Genomic DNA, 19,082 nt, shown 5'->3' with positions numbered 1-19,082 from the left:
ATACCTTAGAGTAGGGGAGTGCCATAATTTTTTGTTTTTGTTTTTGTTTTATTTTTGAGACGGAGTCTCACTCTTTCACCCAAGCTGGAATGCAGTGGCACTATCTCGGCTCGCTGCAACCTCTGCCTCCCAGGTTCAAGCAATTCTCCTGCCTCAGCCTCCCGAGTAGCTGGGGATTACAAGCATGAGCCACCATGCCTGGTTAATTTTTGTATTTTTAGTAGAGACGGGGTTTCACCACGTTGGCCAGGGTGGTCTTGAACTCCTGACCTCAGGTGATCTGCCTGCCTCGGCCTCCCAAAGTGGAGGATTACAGGCGCTGCCTGGAGCACAGTAATTGACACATCTCTTATTTGAGAAGTGTCTGTTGCCCTCATTAGGCTTAAATGCAAAATTTAATCACGATCATATTGTAGTCTCTCAAAGTGCTCTAGAGATTGTCATTGGTTTACATGATGTGGCCATGGGTGTCTAGAGCACCCTGAAACTGTATCAAAGTTGTACATATTTCCAAACATTTTTAAAATGAAAAAGTACTCTGCTGTTCTCCTCACTTTGCTGTTGGTGTGGGAAGGCACTTAATGACGTTTTTGGCTTTTTTTTTTCGTAAGGTGGTGTTAACTATATGGTTATTGGTTAGAAATCCTGAGTTGTCAACTGTATATATCTATAGTTTGTAAAAAGAACAAAACACCCAAGAAAAACTCTTGATGCTCCTTGCTTGGTGTTGAGGCTGTGGGGAAGATGCCTTTTGGAGGGGCCATAGCGCAGGGCATGCAGTGTAAGGCTGGACCTGTTGACTCTGCAGGGGGCATCCATTTAGCTTCAGGTTGTCTTGTTTCTGTATATATTGACATAGCATTCTGCTGCCATCTTAGCTGTGAACAAAGTGGGGTCAGCTGGCATGAGAAGTTTTTGGGTTTTTTTGTGTGTGTGGTAGTTTTTAAACTGTTTGCTTTAAAACAAACTATAGAACTCTTCGTTGTCAGCAAAGCAAAGAGCCACTGCATCAATGAAAGTTCAAGAACCTTCTGTACTCAAACACGATTTGCAACATTCTGTTATCCTTTTGTATGTTTAGAATGCTGAAATGTTTTTGAAGTTAAATAAACAGTATCACATTTTTTTTTTAAAAAAAGAAATATATACAGAATGAGATGGGAGTTAAAGTATGAGCTTTGCTAATATTAATGCTGTATTGGAGAACATAGAAGAGCCCCAAGGCCAGAATGGACTTCCTACTTCTTCCTCCTAATTTAGACAGAATTAGCCATCCAGCCACAGGCAGCAGAAGCCATGACCTGGCCACAGAAGCAGGAAACAAAATATTTGCCATTTGTACAGACAAATGGAGCAAGAGGTCAGATCATTTATTTGCAGTGACCTTGAACATATTAACCTGGCCCAGAATTGGGACCAATGAAAAGCAGACCATCATAAGTATTAGTTACTCCTCCTCCTGTGGGGAGAAGCAAATAAAGGGTGGAGAGGAAGTAGAAATGTGCCTCCTAGGCTGGGCGTGGTGGCTTACGCCTGTAATCCCGGCACTTTGAGAGGCCAAGGCAGGTGGATTACCTAAAGTCGGGAGTTCAAGACCAGCCTGGCCAACATGGTGAATCTCCGTCTCTACTAAAAATGCAAAATTAGCCGGACATGGTGGTGGGTGCCTGTAATCCCAGCTACTCGGGAGGCTGAGACAGAAGAATCACTTGAGCCCAGGAGACAGAGGTTGCAGCGAGCTGAAATCACACTACTGGACTCTAGCCTGGGTGACAGAGCAAGACTCTGTCTCAAAAAATAAATAATAAAATTAAATTAAAATAAAAAAAGAAATGTGCCTCCTAAAGAGTACTGAAGTCACCTCTCCTCTATGGAAACATGAGTACTGGAGTAAGAGTCTCTCTCACCTAAAGCAATGGACCCTCTTCAAAGAAAAACAACAAGTTTGAATAGAATTTTAGGATGTTAATGGACTCCCTAGGAGTTCATGGACTCAAGTATAAAGATCACTGATGTAGACAATAAGTCAACTTTTTTTAAGTAGGAAAATGAACTAGCAGATTTATTCATGGCAGTCCAAAATTGGAAGCAACCAAAATGTCTTTCACTTTTTAAATGGTGAAACAAACCATGGTACACACATACCATGGAATATTACTCAGCAATAAAAAAGGAAAGAACTTTTGGCATATAAAACAACCCAAATTACTCTCCAGGGAATTACGCTGAGTGAAAAAAAGGCAATCTCAAAAGGTTACATACTGTACAATTCCATTTATATAATAGTCCTGAAATGACAAATTATAGAGATGGAGAACAGGGTTGTGGTTGCCAGGGCTCAAGGATGTTGGAGAAGGGAGGGGGATGCCTGTTGCTTTAAAAGGTTAGCACAATCAGCCAGCACGTTGGCTCATGCTTGTAATGCCAGCCCTTTGGGAGGCTGAGGAGTTCGAGACCAGCCTGGGCAACATGGTGAAACTGCATCTCTACAAAAAATACAAAAATTACCTAAGCGTGGTGGTGTGCATCTGTAGTCCCAGCTACTTGGGAGGCTGATGCTGGAGAATCGCTTGAGCCCAGGAGGCAGAGGTTGCAGTAAACTGAGATCATGCCACTGCACTCCAGCCTGGACGACAGAGTGAGACCCTGTCTCAAAAAAAAAAAAAAAAAAGTTACCACAAGGGATCTTTGTGATGGAACTGTTCTGTCTCATGACTGCGGTGGTGGTCACGTGTATCTACATGTGATAAAACTGCATAGGACTAAATACACACGCACACACACACACATAAAACTGATGAAATCAAATAAGCTCAATGGATTGTACCAATGTCAATTTCCTGGTTGTGACAGTGTCCTGTAGTGACACAAGATGTGACCAGGGGGGTAATTTGGGTGAAGGATATATGGGATCTCTCTGTTTCATTTCTTACAACTGCATGTGAATCTACAATTAAATTAAAAAGGTGTTTGTTTTTGTTTTTGAGACATGGTCTCACTCTGTCACCCAGGCTGGAGTACAGTGGCGTGATAATCTTTATTTTTTTAACATTTTTTTTTAAAAGTTTTTTGGCACCAGGCACAGTGGCTTATGCCTGTAATCCCAGCACTTTGGGTGGCTGAGGCAGACAGATCACTTGAGGTTAGGAGTTCGAGGCCAGCCTGGCCAACATGGTGAAATCCCGTCTCTACTAAAAATACAAAAGTTAGCTGGGAGCAGTGGCGGGTGCTGGTAATCCCAGCTACTCAGGAGGCTGAGGCAGGAGTATCACTTGAACCCGGGAGGCAGAGGTCACAGTGAGCCGAGATTGTGCCATTATACTCCAGCCTGGGTGACAGAACTAGACTCTGTCTCAAAATAATAATAATAATAATAATAATAAACAAATAAGGTTTTTGGAGAGATGAGGTCTCGCCATGTTCCCCAGGCTCGTCTCAAACTTTTGGCCTCAAGCAATCCTCCTGCCTCTGCCTCCTGGAGTACTGGGATTACAGGTGTAAGCCACCGTGCCCAGCCTGCAACCCATTGTTTATTGACAGTTTTACCATAATCAATACCCTTTAGGGTTAAAAACAGTAATTCTCTTCTCATTTAATTAATAAAACTGTAGGTGGATCTATATGGAATTATATAGAAAATATATATCTATAAGAAGTGTTCTTTATTTCTCTTTGGTTTCTTAACACAAAAGACATGCATTCTCTAAATAAAAAGAAATAAGATTTTCTGGGAAACAGCAAATTGGGACCAGGCACGGTGGCTCATGCCTGTAATCCCAGCACTTTGGGAGGCCGAGGTGAGTAGATCACCTGAGATCAGGAGTTCAAGACCAGCCTGGCCAACATGGTGAAACCCTGTCTCTACTAAAAATACAAAAAAAAAAGAAAAAAAGAAAAGAAAAGAAAAATAGCTGGATGTGGTGGCAGGAGCCTGTAATCCCAGCTACTGGAGAGGCCGAGGCAGAAGAATCACTTGAAGCCGGGAGGCGAGGGTTGCAGTGAGCCAAGATCGTGCAATTGCTCTCCAGCCTGGGCGACAAGAGCAAAACTCCGTCTCAAAAAAAAAAGAGTGTGAGAATATTGGTGTTTGCTCACTTGTGCTCAAAGCCCATCTCAAAGCACTGGCTTCATCTCACTTGGAAACATTGACCTCAGAAGTTACACCGACATAGCAGTGTAACTTCTACACCAAGAGGTAAGAGTGGACTCAAGAAGGTCACTACAAGAGCAGCATACTGGTTGGGCAGGGTGGCTTATTCCTGTAATCCCAGCACTTTGGGAGGGTCACCTGAGGTCATGTTGGCCATTCTGGCCAACATGGCGAAACCCCATCTCTACTAAAAATACAAAAATTAGCCCGGCATGGTGGTAGTCGCCTGTAATCCCAGCTACGCTGGAGGCTGAGGCAGGGAGAATTGCTTGAACCTGGGAGGTGGAGGTTGCAGTGAGCTGAGATCATGCCATTGCTCTCCAGCCTGGGCAACAGAGTGAGACTCCATCTCCAAAAAAAAAAAAAAAAAAAAAGAAAAAAAAGCAGCATACTGTGGGAAACTGAAAACTGATCTTCCCCAATGGCAAAATCTAGGCTAGCCTCCTAAGGACCAAGCAAAGCCCACTTCACAATCCAGGCTTGTCAGTACTACTTTAAATTCGCAAAAGTAAGGGGCTTATGATAATAAGATGAGCACTGATACGGTCCTAACAGGAAACGCAGACCACAATCTCCTTCTGAGTCTACCTCTGTAGGCAAACCAGGAGGGAGGGAGAAATGCTGGAGCTCCACCATGAGCCATATTGAATATCAGATTGTTAAGTCTTTTAAAATGAAAACATCATTTCTAAGTGCCTGTAGCAGAGGCCCAGCTCCTGAGTTGCAGATGAGAAAAAAAAAAAAACACTTCCCTCTGAATACATGGCAATTGCCTGATGGTCTTGGGATCCCGGAGATGCCCTAAGCACCACATTGTGCTTTTCTTAGCAGGCTTCCAAGCCAGCGCAGGTAGATAGCAAAGAACAGGAAAACAACCAGGTGGAGATTGAGAACCCTAAGGAATTGTATCATCTTTTAGCCTCTACTGGAAGAATTTTAGACGACCAGATTTTGGCAGCAGCAGCTGAAAGCCCCACAGCCCAGAGCACTGGTAATAGAAAATGTGCACCTCTTTGGGTCTCACTGTGCTACATTAAGGTCCCATACAGGGAGAAAGAGAAAGTAGCATGGAATCTCTTCAAGAGGTCATTTGTCAAGATTAGAAGAAGAAACATAAAATTTGTTCTTTGCAGCAGCAAGAGATTGTTTCAACCTTCAGTTCTTCTTGTTATAAAGCCACCTTTGCTTGAATGTAAAGGTCCATCTTCTTGCTGGTCAGCCGGCCAAGGACTGAAAGCATGCTACACCACTGGAATTGGTGAATGGAAGCAGGAACAGTGAAATAGCAGGCAGACAAGGTCACCAGACAAAGCCAGCCCGTGGCTGGTTAGAAGAAGCAAGCCCTGGCTGGGCGCAGTGGCTCAAGCCTGTAATCCTAACACTTTGGGAGGCTGAGGCGGGCAGATCATGAGGTCAGGAGATCGAGAACACCCTTGGCCAACATGGTGAAACCCCATCTCTACTAAAAATACAAAAATTAGCTGGGCATGGTAGTGCATGCCTGTAATCCCAGCTACTAGGGAGGCTGAGGCAGGAGAATCACTTGAACCAGGGAGTTGGAGGTTACAGTGAGCTGAGATTGCCACTGCACTGCAGCCTGGGCAACAATGCGAGACTCCCTCTCAGGAAAAAAAAAAAAAGAAGAAGAAGAAGAAGAAGCAATCCCTTGCTTAGGTTCTAGAGGTACAGAAGGTCAATGTGCCACAGAAGCATCACAATTGAGAAGAATCATCCAAGAGCGATAGACAGGCAAGTGAGAATCTGGCCAGTCCTGCTGTTTCCTGCTAGTCAAAAAAGGAAGAAGTGTAACTGACCGTGAGGAATCTGAATGAGTATCACAGGAACATCTGGGGCCTTCAGCAACAGCTGAGAGTTCCCACCTAGAAGAGTGGCAGTAATTTGGCCGGTTTGCTAAGCCTGTGATTTAAAAAGTCCTCTAACAGTGAGTTTGAAGACAAACCCCATGAGCACCTTACTACAGGACCAGTTGAGAATGTATTGATTCCAGACATGTAAGGCCTCAGGACTCTGGGATCCGAATCTGCGAGTGGATACTGCTTTTCTCTTGGTTGATGGTTTTCCATTTAAACACACACACACACACACACACACATACATATTTTTTAAGTTCTGGGGTACATGTGCAGGGCATGCAGGTTTGTTACATAGGTAAACGTGTGTCTTGGTGGTTTGCTGCACCTATCAACCCATCACCTAGGTATTAAGTCCCACACGCATTAGCTATTTATCCTGATGCTCTCCCTCCCCCTGCCACCCCAGCAGGCCCCAGTGCGTGTTGTTCCCTTCCTTGTGTCCATGTGTTCTTACTGTTCAGCTTCCATTTATAAGTGAGAACATGCAGTGTTTGGTTTTCTGTTCCTGCATTAGTTTGCTGAGGATAATGGCTTTCAGCTCCATCCATGTCCCTGCAAAGGACATGATCTCATTCCTTTTTATGGCTGCATAGTGTTCCATGGTGTAAATGTGCCACATTTTCTTTATCCAGTCTATCATTGATGGGCATTTGGGTTGATTCCATGTCTTTGCTATTGTAAACACATAAATTTATTTGCCCCTAGTGTCCTTTATATTTTTTCTTCCTGCAAAATATGTTAATGTTAAAAAAGAAAAAAAATTCTTTTCAGTTTATTTCAAGTGTTTCTTTGTTTAAATGTCCTTCAGTTTATTTCAAGTATCTTTTTTTTTTCCAGTTTCTCCTGGACAAGATGAAAAAGACGTTACTAAAAACGCAAAATTAGGCATGAGAAAAACTTCTGTTCCCCCTCCTTACCCAGTGATAAGGGAATTCTTCATGCCCTATAATGGAAGAAGGAACAGGCTTGTGAACAGCCGGTACATTGCTGTAGCTGCATCATCACAGGCAGTAAGAACATTTGGAGTGTGTCCTTTCTCTCCCAGCTACACTGCACAGTTTCCAACAGTCTTGGCCACTGCAACCTCATCATGGCAAATTGGCCACAACATGGCTGGAGAACAAGCAGGCGAGAAGAAGTGTCAGATGGAAGGCCTTCTGCAAATGGGCAGCCTACAGAACTGTGATGGGTAGGAGCCAGGCTTGGATGGAGGCTGTGTCTGTGTGGACCAGCAAAGCAGTTCCATGTCACCAGGTGCAGGACTAGAGGGGCTTCTGTCCTGTTCTGTGCATCTTGATGACCTAGGCCTGAAGGTCACAAGGGCAGCACAGTGAGGACTTAAGCACCTGGAAAAATCAACATCCAGCGAGCTCACGTTTCACAACATCTTCTGGTCCACCAACTCTCCAAAGAGGAATTGTCCTTGGAAGAACGCACTTAACATTTGTTCAAAATTTTTTTTTGTCAGGGGAGGCAGACAGAGTCTCACTCTGTCACCCAGACTGGAGTGCAGTGGCACAATCTCGGCTCACTGCAACCTCCACGCCCCAGGCACAAGTGACCCTTCTACCTTAGCCTCCCGAGTAGCTGGGACTACAGGCATACAACATCGTGCCCGGCTAATTTTTGTATTTTTAGTGGAGACAGGGTTTTGCCATGTTGCCCAGGCTGGTCTCGAACTCGTGACCTCAAGTGATCCACCTGCCTCAGCCTCCCAAAGTACTGGGATTACAGGTGTGAGCCACCGAGCCTGGCCAAAAGAGATTTATTATTATTTTTTTCTCTGGGTGGTAGAAATGCCAGTGGTTTTATTTCCTTTTTACTGATACACATTTTCTGCAGTGGTACAGTATTAATTGTGTTAAAAAAAAAAAACATAAGAAATAATAAAAGGTGTTTTTCAAAGGACCCCAGTCCCATTTCCAAGGCCGATAATGGGACTGGGGTCCTTTGAAAAACACCATCAATCATTTCTTTTTTTTTTTCTTTCTTTCTTTTTTATTATACTTTAAGTTATGGGGTACGTGTGCAGAACGTGCAGTTTTGTTACATAGGTATACACGTGCCATGGTTGTTTGCTGCACCCATCAACCCGTCACCTACATTAGGTATTTCTCCTAATGTTATCCCTCCCCTAGCTCCTCACCCCCCGACAGGCCCCAGTGTGTGATATTCCCCTCCCTGTTTCCATGTGTTCTCATTGTTCAACTCCCACTTATAAGTGAGAACATGCAGTGTTTGGTTTTCTGTTCTTGTGATAGTTTGCTGAGAATGATAGTTGCCAGCTTCATCCATGTCCCTACAAAGAACATGAACTTATCCTTTTTTATGGTTGCATAGTATTCTATGGTGTATATGTGCCACATTTTCTTTATCCAGTCTATCATTGATGGGCATTTGGGTTGGTTCCATTTGGGACCCACTTGAGGAGGCAGTCTGACCCTTAGCAGAGCTCGAATGCTGTGCTGGGAGGTCTGCTGCTGTCTTTCAGAGCTGTCAGGCAGGGACCTTTAAGTCTGCTGAAGCTTCGCCCACAGCCACCCCTTTCCCTAGGTGCTCTGTCCCAGGGAGATGGGAGTTTTACCTGTAAGTCCCTGACTGGGGCTACTGCCTTTTTTTTCAGAGATGCCCCGCCCAGAGAAGAGAAATCTGGCAGTCTGACCACAGCAGCCTTGCTAAGCTGCAGTGGGCTCCACCCAGTTCGAACTTCCCAGTGGCTTTGTTTACACTGTGAGTGTAAAACCGGTCTACTCAAGCCTCAGCAATGGTGGACGCCCTTCCCCCCACCAAACTCCAGCATCCCAGGTCGATCTCAGACTGCTGCTGTACTGGCAGCGAGAATTTCAAGCCGGTGGATCTTAGTTTGCTGGGCTCCATGGGGTGGGACCCGCTCAGCCAGACCACTTGGCTCCCTGGCTTCTGCACCCCTTTTCCAGGGGAGTGAATGGTTCTGTCTCACTGGTGCTCCAGATGCCGCTGGGGTATGGAAAAAAAAGAACTCCTGCAGGCCAGGCGTGGTGGCTCACCCCTGTAATTCCAGCACTTTGGGAGGCCGAGGCGGGCAGATCACAAGGTCAGGAGATCGAGACCATCCTGGCTAACACGGTGAAACCCCATCTCTACTAAAAATACAAAAAATTAGCTGGGCGTGGTGGTGGGCACCTGTAGTCCCAGCTACTTGGGAGGCTGAGGCAGGAGAATGGCGTGAACCCAGGAGGCGGAGCTTGCAGTGAGCCAAGATTGCACCACTGCAATCCAGCCTGGGCGACAGAGCGAGACTCCGTCTCAAGAAAAAAAAAAAAAAAAAAAACTCCTGCAGCTAGTTGGGTGTCTGCCCAAATGGCCGCCCAGTTTTGTGCTTGAAACCCAGGGCCCTGGTGGGGTAGGCACCGGAGGAATTCTCCTGGTATGTGGGTTGTGAAGACTATGGGACAAGCGCAGTATCTGTGCTGGAGTTCCTCAGGCTCAGTCTCTCATGGCTTCCCTTGGGTAGGGTGAAAATTCCCCCACCCCTTACACTTCCCGGGTGAGGCAACGCCCCACCCTGCTTCGGCTCGCTCTCCATGGGCTCTACCCACTGTCCAACCAGTCCCAATGAGATGAACCAGGTACCTCAGTTGGAAATGCAGAAATCACCCACCTTCTATGACGATCTAGCTGGGAGCTACAGGCCGGAATTTTTCCTGTTCGGCCATCTTGCCAGCAATCGAGATTTATTTTTATAATGAATTGGTTCACACAATTATGGGGTCTGACAAGTTGAAAGATCTGCAGGGTGAGTAGACAACCTGGAGGCCCAGGAGAGCTGATAATTTAGTTCCAGTCCAAGGGCCCACAGGCTGGAGACCCAGGGAGAGCCAATGTTTCAGGCCAAAGGCAGAAAAAAAGTCAATGTCCCAGATTGAAGATCATCACGCAGGAAGAATTCTCTCTTACTCAGGGAAGGGTCAGCTTTTTTGTTCTATTCAGGCTTTCAACTGTTGGATGAGGCCCACTCACATTAGAAAGGGCAATCTGCTTTACTCAGCCTACTGATTTAGATATTATTCTCATGCAGGGACACCCTACAGGCTGGGTGCAGTAGCTCACACCTGTAATCCCAGGGCTATGTGAGGCTGAGGCAGGAGGATCACTTGAGCCCAGGAATTCGAGACCAGCCTGAGCAACAGAGCAAGACCCTGTCTCTACAAAAAAAAAAATTAAAATAAATTAGCCAGAGGGGTTGGCATGCACCTGTAGTTCTAGATACTTGGGAGGCTGAAATGGGAGGATTGTTTGCACCTGGGAGGCTGAGGCTGCAGTAAGCTATAGTCATGCTACAGCACTCCAGTCTAGGCAACAGAGCAAGAGCAAGACCCTATCTCTATATTAAAACACACACACACACACACACACACACCTACCTTTACAGACACACCTAGAATAATGCTTGACCAAATCCTCTTGACTCTATGGCCCAGTCAATTGACACATAAAGCTATCACCTAAAAATGATTTGAACATCACTGACCTAGTGATGAGAAATGTGAAGCCAGAGAGAGGAAGGTCTTTGATCTTCAAATCTTCCTTATTGAATTTATTTTGCTGGTTGAGTTTAGATGCCAGCCTTCATTCCCTTGTGGAGGCTGCACAAGAGAATCAGTTTCCTGGCTTTGTCTAGCTTCTAGAGGTCACCACATGACTAATGACTGACCCACTTTCTCTATCTTCAAAGGCATAGGTTGAGCGTTTCTCATATCAAATCACTCTGACACAAATTTCCCTGCCTCCCTTGTTTATTTATAAGGATCCTTATGATTATATTGGGCCCACCTGGATAATCCAGGCTAATTGCTCCATCTCAAAGTCAGCTGATTAGCAACCTTAATTCCACCTACAAACAATTCTTCAGTTAACAAAAAAAACAAACTCTAAAATATTTTAAAGAGACTTATTCTAAGCCAACATGAGTGATTGGGGCCCAGGAAGAAACACAAATCCAAGAAGCCTTGAGTAAGTGGTCGTGAGGCAGTTAGGTCACAACTCTGCTTCTTATATTTCAGGGAAGTAGAAGTTACAGGCAAAGTCGTAAATCAATACATAGAGTTTATACATTGGTTTGGCCAAAAAAAGCTGGATATTTTGAAGTGGGGGTTTACAGGTCATAGGTGGCCTCCGAGATTCTTTAACTTGCAGTTGGTTAAAGGAGTAAAGCTCTGTCTAAAACTTGGGAGTCAACAGAAAGGAATGTTTTAAGATAAGGATGCTATGTCACAAGATCAATGACCGGCAACTGCAATTTAACCTTTGACTTGCATAGCCTTAGGTCTTGTTTATAATTGGGTATCTTAGTCATAAAGAGTCTGTTTTGTCAGTGTTATGATCTCTATTTTAACCTTAATGCTGGTCAGTTGTTGTGCCTAAGCTCCAAAGGGGTGGGGGTATAACGAGGCATGTTCAGTCTCACTTCTTGTCATGGCCAGGAATTCAGTCTTTAAGGTTTTTGTGAGAGGTCCCCTTGGCCAAGAGGGAGTCCCTTCAGTCGGCGGAGGGACTTTGGATTCTTTTAGCTTACACCTCCTTGCCATGTAATATATTCACAGATGCTGGGAGTTACAAAATGGGTATCTTTGGGGCTCCATTATTCTGCTTGCCACAATATTCATGCCAGGGACATCTGAAAGAGCCTCTCCCTTCACACTACTGACCTGTTTCCAGAGTGACATTGGCTCCCTGGCTCAGGGCCATTTTCTGGCATCTGGGCCCTTCTACAATAGAGCCTTCTGGTAACAGAGCCTTCCCTACTTAGCCAGTGTTATCTTCTCAGAATTTCTTCTTTTATTGGTTTTCTTGCCTAGAAAGTGGTCCTTGCAGCCAGGTGTGGTGGCTCACGCCTATAATCCCAGCACTTTGGGAGGCTGAGTCGGGTCGATCACGTAAGGTGAGGAGTTCGAGACCAGCCTGGCCAACATGGCAAAACCCCGTCTTTACTAAAAATACAAAAACTTAGCCGGGCATGGTGGCAGACACCTGTGATCCCAGCTACTTGGGAGGCTGAGGCAGGAGAATTGTTTGAACCCAAGAGGCAGAGGTTGCAGTGAGCTGAGATAGTGCCATTGCGCTCCAGCCTGGGCAACAGAGTAAGACTCTGTCAAAAAAAAAAAAAAAAGAAAGGAAGGAAGAAAGGAAGAAAGCAAGTAAGAAAGAGAAAGTGGTCCTTGCTTTTTGGGCTCAGATTATAGAACCAACCAACCCACCTGAGGTCAGCTTCTCATTATTGAATGGCACATTGAACTTCTAAATAGCTTTTATACACTTCAGGGCCTTTGCAATTACTATTCCCTCTGCTTGGAATGCTCTTCCCCCAGACTTTCTTTTTTTTCTTTTTTCTTTTTTTTTTTTTTTTTTTGAGACAGAGTCTCGCTTTGTAACCCAGGCTGGAGTGCAGTGGCATGATGGCTCACTGCAAGCTCCGCCTCCCAGGTTCACGCCATTCTGCTGCCTCAGCCTCCCGAGTAGCTGGGACTACAGGTGCCCGCCATGATGCCCAGCTAATTTTTTGTATTTTTAGTAGAGATGGGGTTTCACCGTGTTAGCCAGGATGATCTCGATCTCCTGATCTCGTGATCCGTCCGCCTCGGCCTTCCAAAGTGCTGGGACTACAGGCGTGAGCCACCGCGCCCGGCCTCTTTTCTTTTTTTTTAATTTTCATTTTTTAGAGACAGGGTCTGATATGGTTAGGTTTTGTGTCTCCACCCAAATCTCATCTTGAATTGTAATCCTCATAATCCCCACATGCCAAAGGAGAGACCAAGTGGAGGTAATTGGATCATGGGAGTGGTTTCCCCCATGCTGTTCTCGTGATAGTGAGTGAGTCTCTCGAGATCTGATGGTTTTATAAGGGGCTCTTCCCCCTTCACTCAGCACTTCTCCTTCCTGCTGCCTTGTGAAGAAGGTGCCTTGCTTCCCCTCTGCCTTCCACCATGATTTTAAGTTTCCTGAGACCTCCCCAGCCATGCTGAACTGTGAGTCAAACCTCTTTTCTTTATAAATTATCTAGTCTTGGGCATAGCAGTGTGAAAACTGACTAATACAGGGTCTCACTCTGACCCCAGGCTGGAACGCGGTGGCCAGATCATGGCCCAATGCAGCCACAACCTTCTAGGCTCAAGCGATCCTCCTGCCTCAGCCTCCCGAATAGCTGGGATTACAGGCATGTGCCACCACACCCGGCTAATTTTTTATTTTTTGTAGAGACAGGGTCTCACTATGTTGCCCAGGCTGGTCTCAAACTCCAGAGCTCAAGTAATCCTCCCACCTCAGCCTCTTGAGAAGCTAGGATTACAGGCGTGAACCACCACAGGCCCCCCAGGTTTTCTTGCTGCTTCCTCACTTCCTTCAGTCTTTCCTCCACTGCTTCACAGAACACCATATCATAAATGGCATGTCTCTACTTTCACTCGCATCCATGTGAAGAGACCACCAAACAGGCTTTGTGTGAGCAACAAGGCTGTTTATTTCACCTGGGTGCAGAAGGGCTGAGTCCGAAAAGAGAGTCAGCGAAGGAAGATGGGGTGGGACTGTTTTATAGGATTTGGGTAGGTAAAGGAAAATTACAGTCAAAGGGGATTGTTCTCTGGAGGGCAGGGGCGGGGGACACAAGGTGCTCAGTGGGGGAGCTTTTGAGCCAGGATGAGCCAGGAGAAGGAATTTCACAGGGTAATGTCATCAGTTAAGGCAGGAACAGGCCATTTTCACTTCTTTTGTGATTCTTCAGTTACTTCAGGCCATCTGGATGTATACGTGCAGGTCACAGGGGATATGATGGCTTAGCTTGGGCTCAGAGGCCTGACATCTACCCTACTTGATCTCTGCCTCCTTATTCTGCTTTATCTTTCTTAGTATCTAGTATGACCTCACAAAGGTAATATATGAAATTGCTGTTTATTTTTCTTCCTTCCGCCCCTAGAATGTGAGCTCCATAAGGGTAAAACTTTGTGTTACTCACTGCTGCATCCCCAGCATCTAGGACTAAGCCTGCCACCTGCTAGGTGCACAATAAATATTTGTTTGTGTCGACAAAAAGAGTCAAACTCTAAAATATTTGAAGAGATTTATTCTGAGCCAAATATGAGTGACCATGGCCTGTGACACAGCCCACAGGAGATCCTGAGAACATGTGCCCAAGGTGGTCAGGGAGCAGCTTGGTTGTATACATTTTAGGGAGGCCCGAGACTTCAATCAAATACATTTAAGATGTACATTGGTTTGGTCCAGAAAGGTGGGACAACTCAAAGCAGGGAGGGGGGCTTTCAGGTTATAGGTAGATTTAAAACTTTCTGGTTGACAATTGGTTGAGTTTATCTAAAGACCTGGGATCAACAGAAAGGAAATGTCTGAGATGTGATAAGAGGTTGTGGAGACCAAAGTTTTATCATGCAGATGAAGCCTCCAGGTAGCAGGCTTCAGAGAGAATTGATTTTAAATGCTTCTTTTTTTTTTTTTCAATTGAGACAGAGTCTCACTCTGTCACCCAGGCTGGAGTGCAGTGACAGATCTCCACTCACTGCAACCTCTGCCTCCCAGGCTCAGACGATTCTCCTGCCTCAGTCTCCCGAGCAGCTGGGACTACAGGCGTGCGCCACCACGCCCAGCTAACTTTTTGTGTTTTTAGTAGAGACGGGGTTTCACCATGTTGGCCAGGCTGGTCTCGAACTCCTGAGTGTCTCACGCATCCGTGTGAAGAGACCACCAAACAGACTTTGTTTGAGCAACATGGCTGTTTATTTCACCTGGGTGCAGGCGGGCTGAGTCCGAAAAGAGAGTCAGCAAAGGGTGGTGGGATTATCATTAGTTCTTATAGGTTTTGGGATAGGCAGTGGAGTTAAGAGCAATGTTTTTGGGGGCAGGGGGCGGATCTCACAAAGTACATTCTCAAGGGTGGGGAGAATTACAAAGAACCTTCTTAAGGGTGGGAGACATTATAAAGAACCTTCCTAAGGGTGGGGGAGATTACAAAGTACTTTGATCAGTTAGGTTGGGGCAGAAATAAATCACAATGGTGGAATGTCATCAGTTAAGGCTGTTTTCACTTTTTTTGTGGATCTTCAGTTGATTCAGGCCATCTGGATGTATACGTGCAGGTCATTGGGGATATGATGGCTTAGCTTGGGCTCAGAGGCCTAACACTGACATCAGGTGATCCACCCACCTCAGCCTCCCAAAGTGCTGGGATTACAGGCATGAGCCACCGCGCCTGGTGGTAAATGCTTCTTATCAGACTGCATTGATGTTAATACCAGAGAAGTATAAGAAGGCATGTCTGGCCCCTACTTCCCGTCAAGGCCTGAACCAGTCTCTCAGGTTATATTTTGAGAGTGCCCTGGCCGAGGAATAAGTCCATTCAGATGATTGGGGGCGGGGGGGTTAGAATTTTATTTTTGGTTTACATTTGAATCAATTCCCATCTCTTTATCCCCATTGCCACAAATTTAGTTTAAGCACTGATCATCATCTCTCATTTGGATAATTGAAACAATCTTCTAACAGGTCTCTAGACTTCCTCTAACTGCCCATTCTGCAGTCAAAATGATCTTTCAAAACTACAGATCCAATCATGCTTCCCCTTGCTCAAAAAATCTTCAGTGACTCCTCATTTTCTTCAGGATAAAATAACTTGGCACCAAGGCCTTCCGTAATTTGGTCCCCTTCATTGGATCATGAAAACTTCACGAGCACCTACTCTGTGGCAGACACTATTCTAGATTCTGGAGATACGACAGTGAATGAGACATGTCCCCCACCCTCAAAAAGTTCATAGGACTAACTCATAGGTCTTGAAGTTCACAGGTACAGAAAGCAAAGTAGATTGAGGGACAGAAATCAAGGTGGAACATCTAGGACTGAAGGTTCCTCCCTGTTTCCAAGGTATATGAAGCAGCATTTGTAACCAGCACCCACTCAATAACTGCTTCTTTATTGGAGTAGGTAGTTTATCTTGCCAGCCCTAGAAATGGGACAAAGGAGAGAGGCAGACAGAGCCTGTGGTTACTTCCAGCCTCCACGGCAGACCCAGAGGGAAGAAAGGAAATGAAGCAGCACCCAGGGGTAAAGTACACAAAGAATAAAGTCCTCCTTGCTTTAGCAATGAAGATGTTGGGAGGATGACCTGAGCTGGCTTCACTGCCCAGTACCCAAAGGCAAGCCTGCTCATTAAGGGACCCATCTGCTCTTACAGAGGCTGCAGGCAGATAGTCCTTACAGGAATGATGACCTTAGGGTAAATAGATCTATTCAAAGACAAGCTATTTCTCCTATTCATCAAAGTCCTCCAATTATAAACAAATGGTCAACTAAGGAACACCAACAATTTGAAGGAAAACAACACAAAAGAAGTTCAAGGCCGGGCGTGGTGGCTTACGCCTGTAATCCCAACACTTTGGGAGGCTGAGGGGGGCAGATCACTTGAGGTCAGGAGTTCGAGACCAGCCTTCCCAACATGGTGAAACCCCGTCTCTACTAAAAATACAAAAATTAGCTGTTCATGGTGGCGCATGCCTGTAGTCCCAGCTACTCAGGAGGCTGAGGCAGAAGGATTGCTTGAACCCGGGAGGTGGAGGTTGTAGTGAGCTGAGGTCATGCCACTGCACTCCAGCCTGGATGACAGAGTGAGACTCTATCTCAAGAAAAAAAAAAAAAAGAACAAAGAAACAGCTGATCCTGAAGGAAGCAGACAATGAAAAAATCAAAAACGACCCCCAGAAAGATGAAAAAATGTATTACAAACATAAAACCAGAAAAAGCAATCAGAAAATGAGAAAGTTCTGGGAAAATAAAGATATGACTTGAAAATACAACAAATGTTAAGGAGACAGCACAAGAGTTAAAGTTGACTTTTAGGAATGCATAGGAAGTATGAAATAGATTTTGTCTTTAACATCAATCTTGTATTTTTTTTTTCAGATGGAGTCTCGCTCTGTCGCCCAGGCTGGAGTGCAGTGGCGCGTGTGATCTCGGCTCACTGCAAGCTCCACTTCCCGAGTTCACGCCATTCTCCTGCCTCAGCCTCCTGAGTAGCTGGGACTACAGGCGCCCACCACCATGCCTGGCTTATTTTTTGTATTTTTAGTAGAGATGGAGTTTCACCGTGTTAGCCAGGATGGTCTCAATCTCCTGACCTCATGATCCACCCGCCCTGGCCTCCCAAAGTGCTGGGATTACAGGCGTGAGCCACCGCGCCCGGCCTCAACCTTGTATTATAAAAGAGAAAAATATTTATTTTCAAAGTGGTTTCCACAATTGTTTAGGAGAATCCCCACTTTTGCATTCAGTGTTGATGGGCTCTTACAAATGGTTTATATACCTACAACTTGTTTTCTTGTTTGTTGGCACAAACATATCACTGTGAAAAACAACATCTCAAATTTTGAAGAGCTCTTTGAAAGTTTTACTCTTCATATTCTAGGTGATATTTAGACAGTAACTGATGAAATAAAACTTAGCCATTTATAAGGACCAGAATTATCCAGGTATTTAAGAGAAACCAGGAATATTTCAATTCATATAATAGAGCTGGATGGAATCCTAAAATACCATCTCAAATTTAGGAAAAAACTTAGGACCATCTAGAGGAGGTGTGTTGGCCACAGTCACCCAGAGCATTTGCAGAAACTGGCCTCCAAATTTCTACTTTACTGTAGAAGGGAAATCAGTTTAAAGCTCATGGACAAACTCTTATCAGAGTTTCTAAAGTTACATGATTTTTGAAACTTCAGGCATTGCTTCTGTTGAACAGATTTTCATTTTTAGATAAAACAATAGCTACCTTACAAAATGACATTTATTTATTTATTTATTTTAAGATAGGGTCTTGCTCTGTCACCCAGGCTGGAGTGCAGTGGCACAATCTCAGCTCACTGCAACCTCTACTCCCCAGGCTCAAGTGATCCTTCTACCTCAGCCTCCTGAATAGCTGGGACCACAAGTGTGCACCACCACACCCAGCTAATCTTTGTTGTTTTTTGTTGTTGTTGTTGTTGGTTTTTTGTGGGTTTTTTTGTTTGTTTGTTTGTTTTTGAGACGGGGTCTCCCTCTGTTGCCCGGGCTGGAGTGCAGTGGCTCAATCTCTGCTCACTGCAACCTCCGCCTCCCGGGTTCAAGCGATTCTCCTGCCCCCACCTCCTGAGTACCTGGGAGTGCAGGCGTGCACCACCATGCCCGGCTAATATTTTTTTTTGTTTTTAGTAGAGACGGGGTTTCAGCATGTTGGTCAGGCTAGTCTCGAACTCCTGACCTCATGATCTGCCAGCCTTGGCCTCCCAAAGTGCTGGGATTACAGGCGTGAGCCACCCCGCTTGGCCTAATTTTTGTATTTTTTATAGAGATGGAGTTTCACCATGTTGCCCAGGCTGGTCTCGAACTCCTGACCTCAAGCAGAACTCCTGCCTTGGCTTCCCAAAGTGCTGGGATTACAGGCGTGAACCATCTTGCCCAGCCAATAACTTTTTAAAAGGAACCTATACAAATAATTTTAGAGAAACAATACTTTGGCTCAACAACTGTCAGGGTGACAGCAAAGCCATTCTGGTCTTGTCCAGGATTTAAATGCATGTTCTCAAACAAATACATCCATTCCAAATGACATTGTAGGGCTTTTAGATACAACTTCTCATAGAGATATGATGACCAATAAGAAATCACTTCTCGGCTGGGTGCAGTGGCTCACCGCTATAATCCCAGCACTTTGGGAAGCCAAGGCGAGCAGATCACCTGAGGTCAGGAGTTCGAGACCAGCCTGGCCAACATGGCGAAACCCCATCTCTACTGAAAATACAAAAATTAGCTGGGCGTGGTGGCGTGTATCTGTAATCCCAGCTACTCAGGAGGCTGAGACAGGAGAATCGCTTGAACCCAGGAGGCGGAGGTTGCAGTGAGCCAAGGTTGTGCCACTGCACTCCAGCCTAGGCAACAGAACGAGACCCTGTCTCAAAAAAAGAAAAAGAAAGAAATCACTTCTCAATGCCTCTCACATTTTATGAGTTCTGTCTGTGTAACTTCACCAATGTGGGTTGTAACTCTGG

The 19,082-nt window shown here is 45.3% G+C and overlaps 1 long non-coding RNA gene across 1 annotated transcript; it reads right to left on the bottom strand.

Moving 5' to 3' along the window:
* Window positions 1–6,812: 6,812 nt before the first annotated feature.
* Window positions 6,813–10,641, bottom strand: LOC103889106 (uncharacterized). Its single transcript, XR_653492.3, has 3 exons — window positions 10,535–10,641; window positions 9,665–10,001; window positions 6,813–7,331 (listed from the first exon to the last, which is right to left on the bottom strand). It is a non-coding gene; the product is annotated as an uncharacterized LOC103889106 (long non-coding RNA).
* Window positions 10,642–19,082: the final 8,441 nt, after the last annotated feature.

This window comes from Pongo abelii, chromosome X (assembly GCF_028885655.2).
Source record: "Pongo abelii isolate AG06213 chromosome X, NHGRI_mPonAbe1-v2.0_pri, whole genome shotgun sequence".
NCBI lineage: Eukaryota > Metazoa > Chordata > Mammalia > Primates > Hominidae > Pongo > Pongo abelii.
This window is presented reverse-complemented; position numbering and strand designations above follow the sequence as displayed.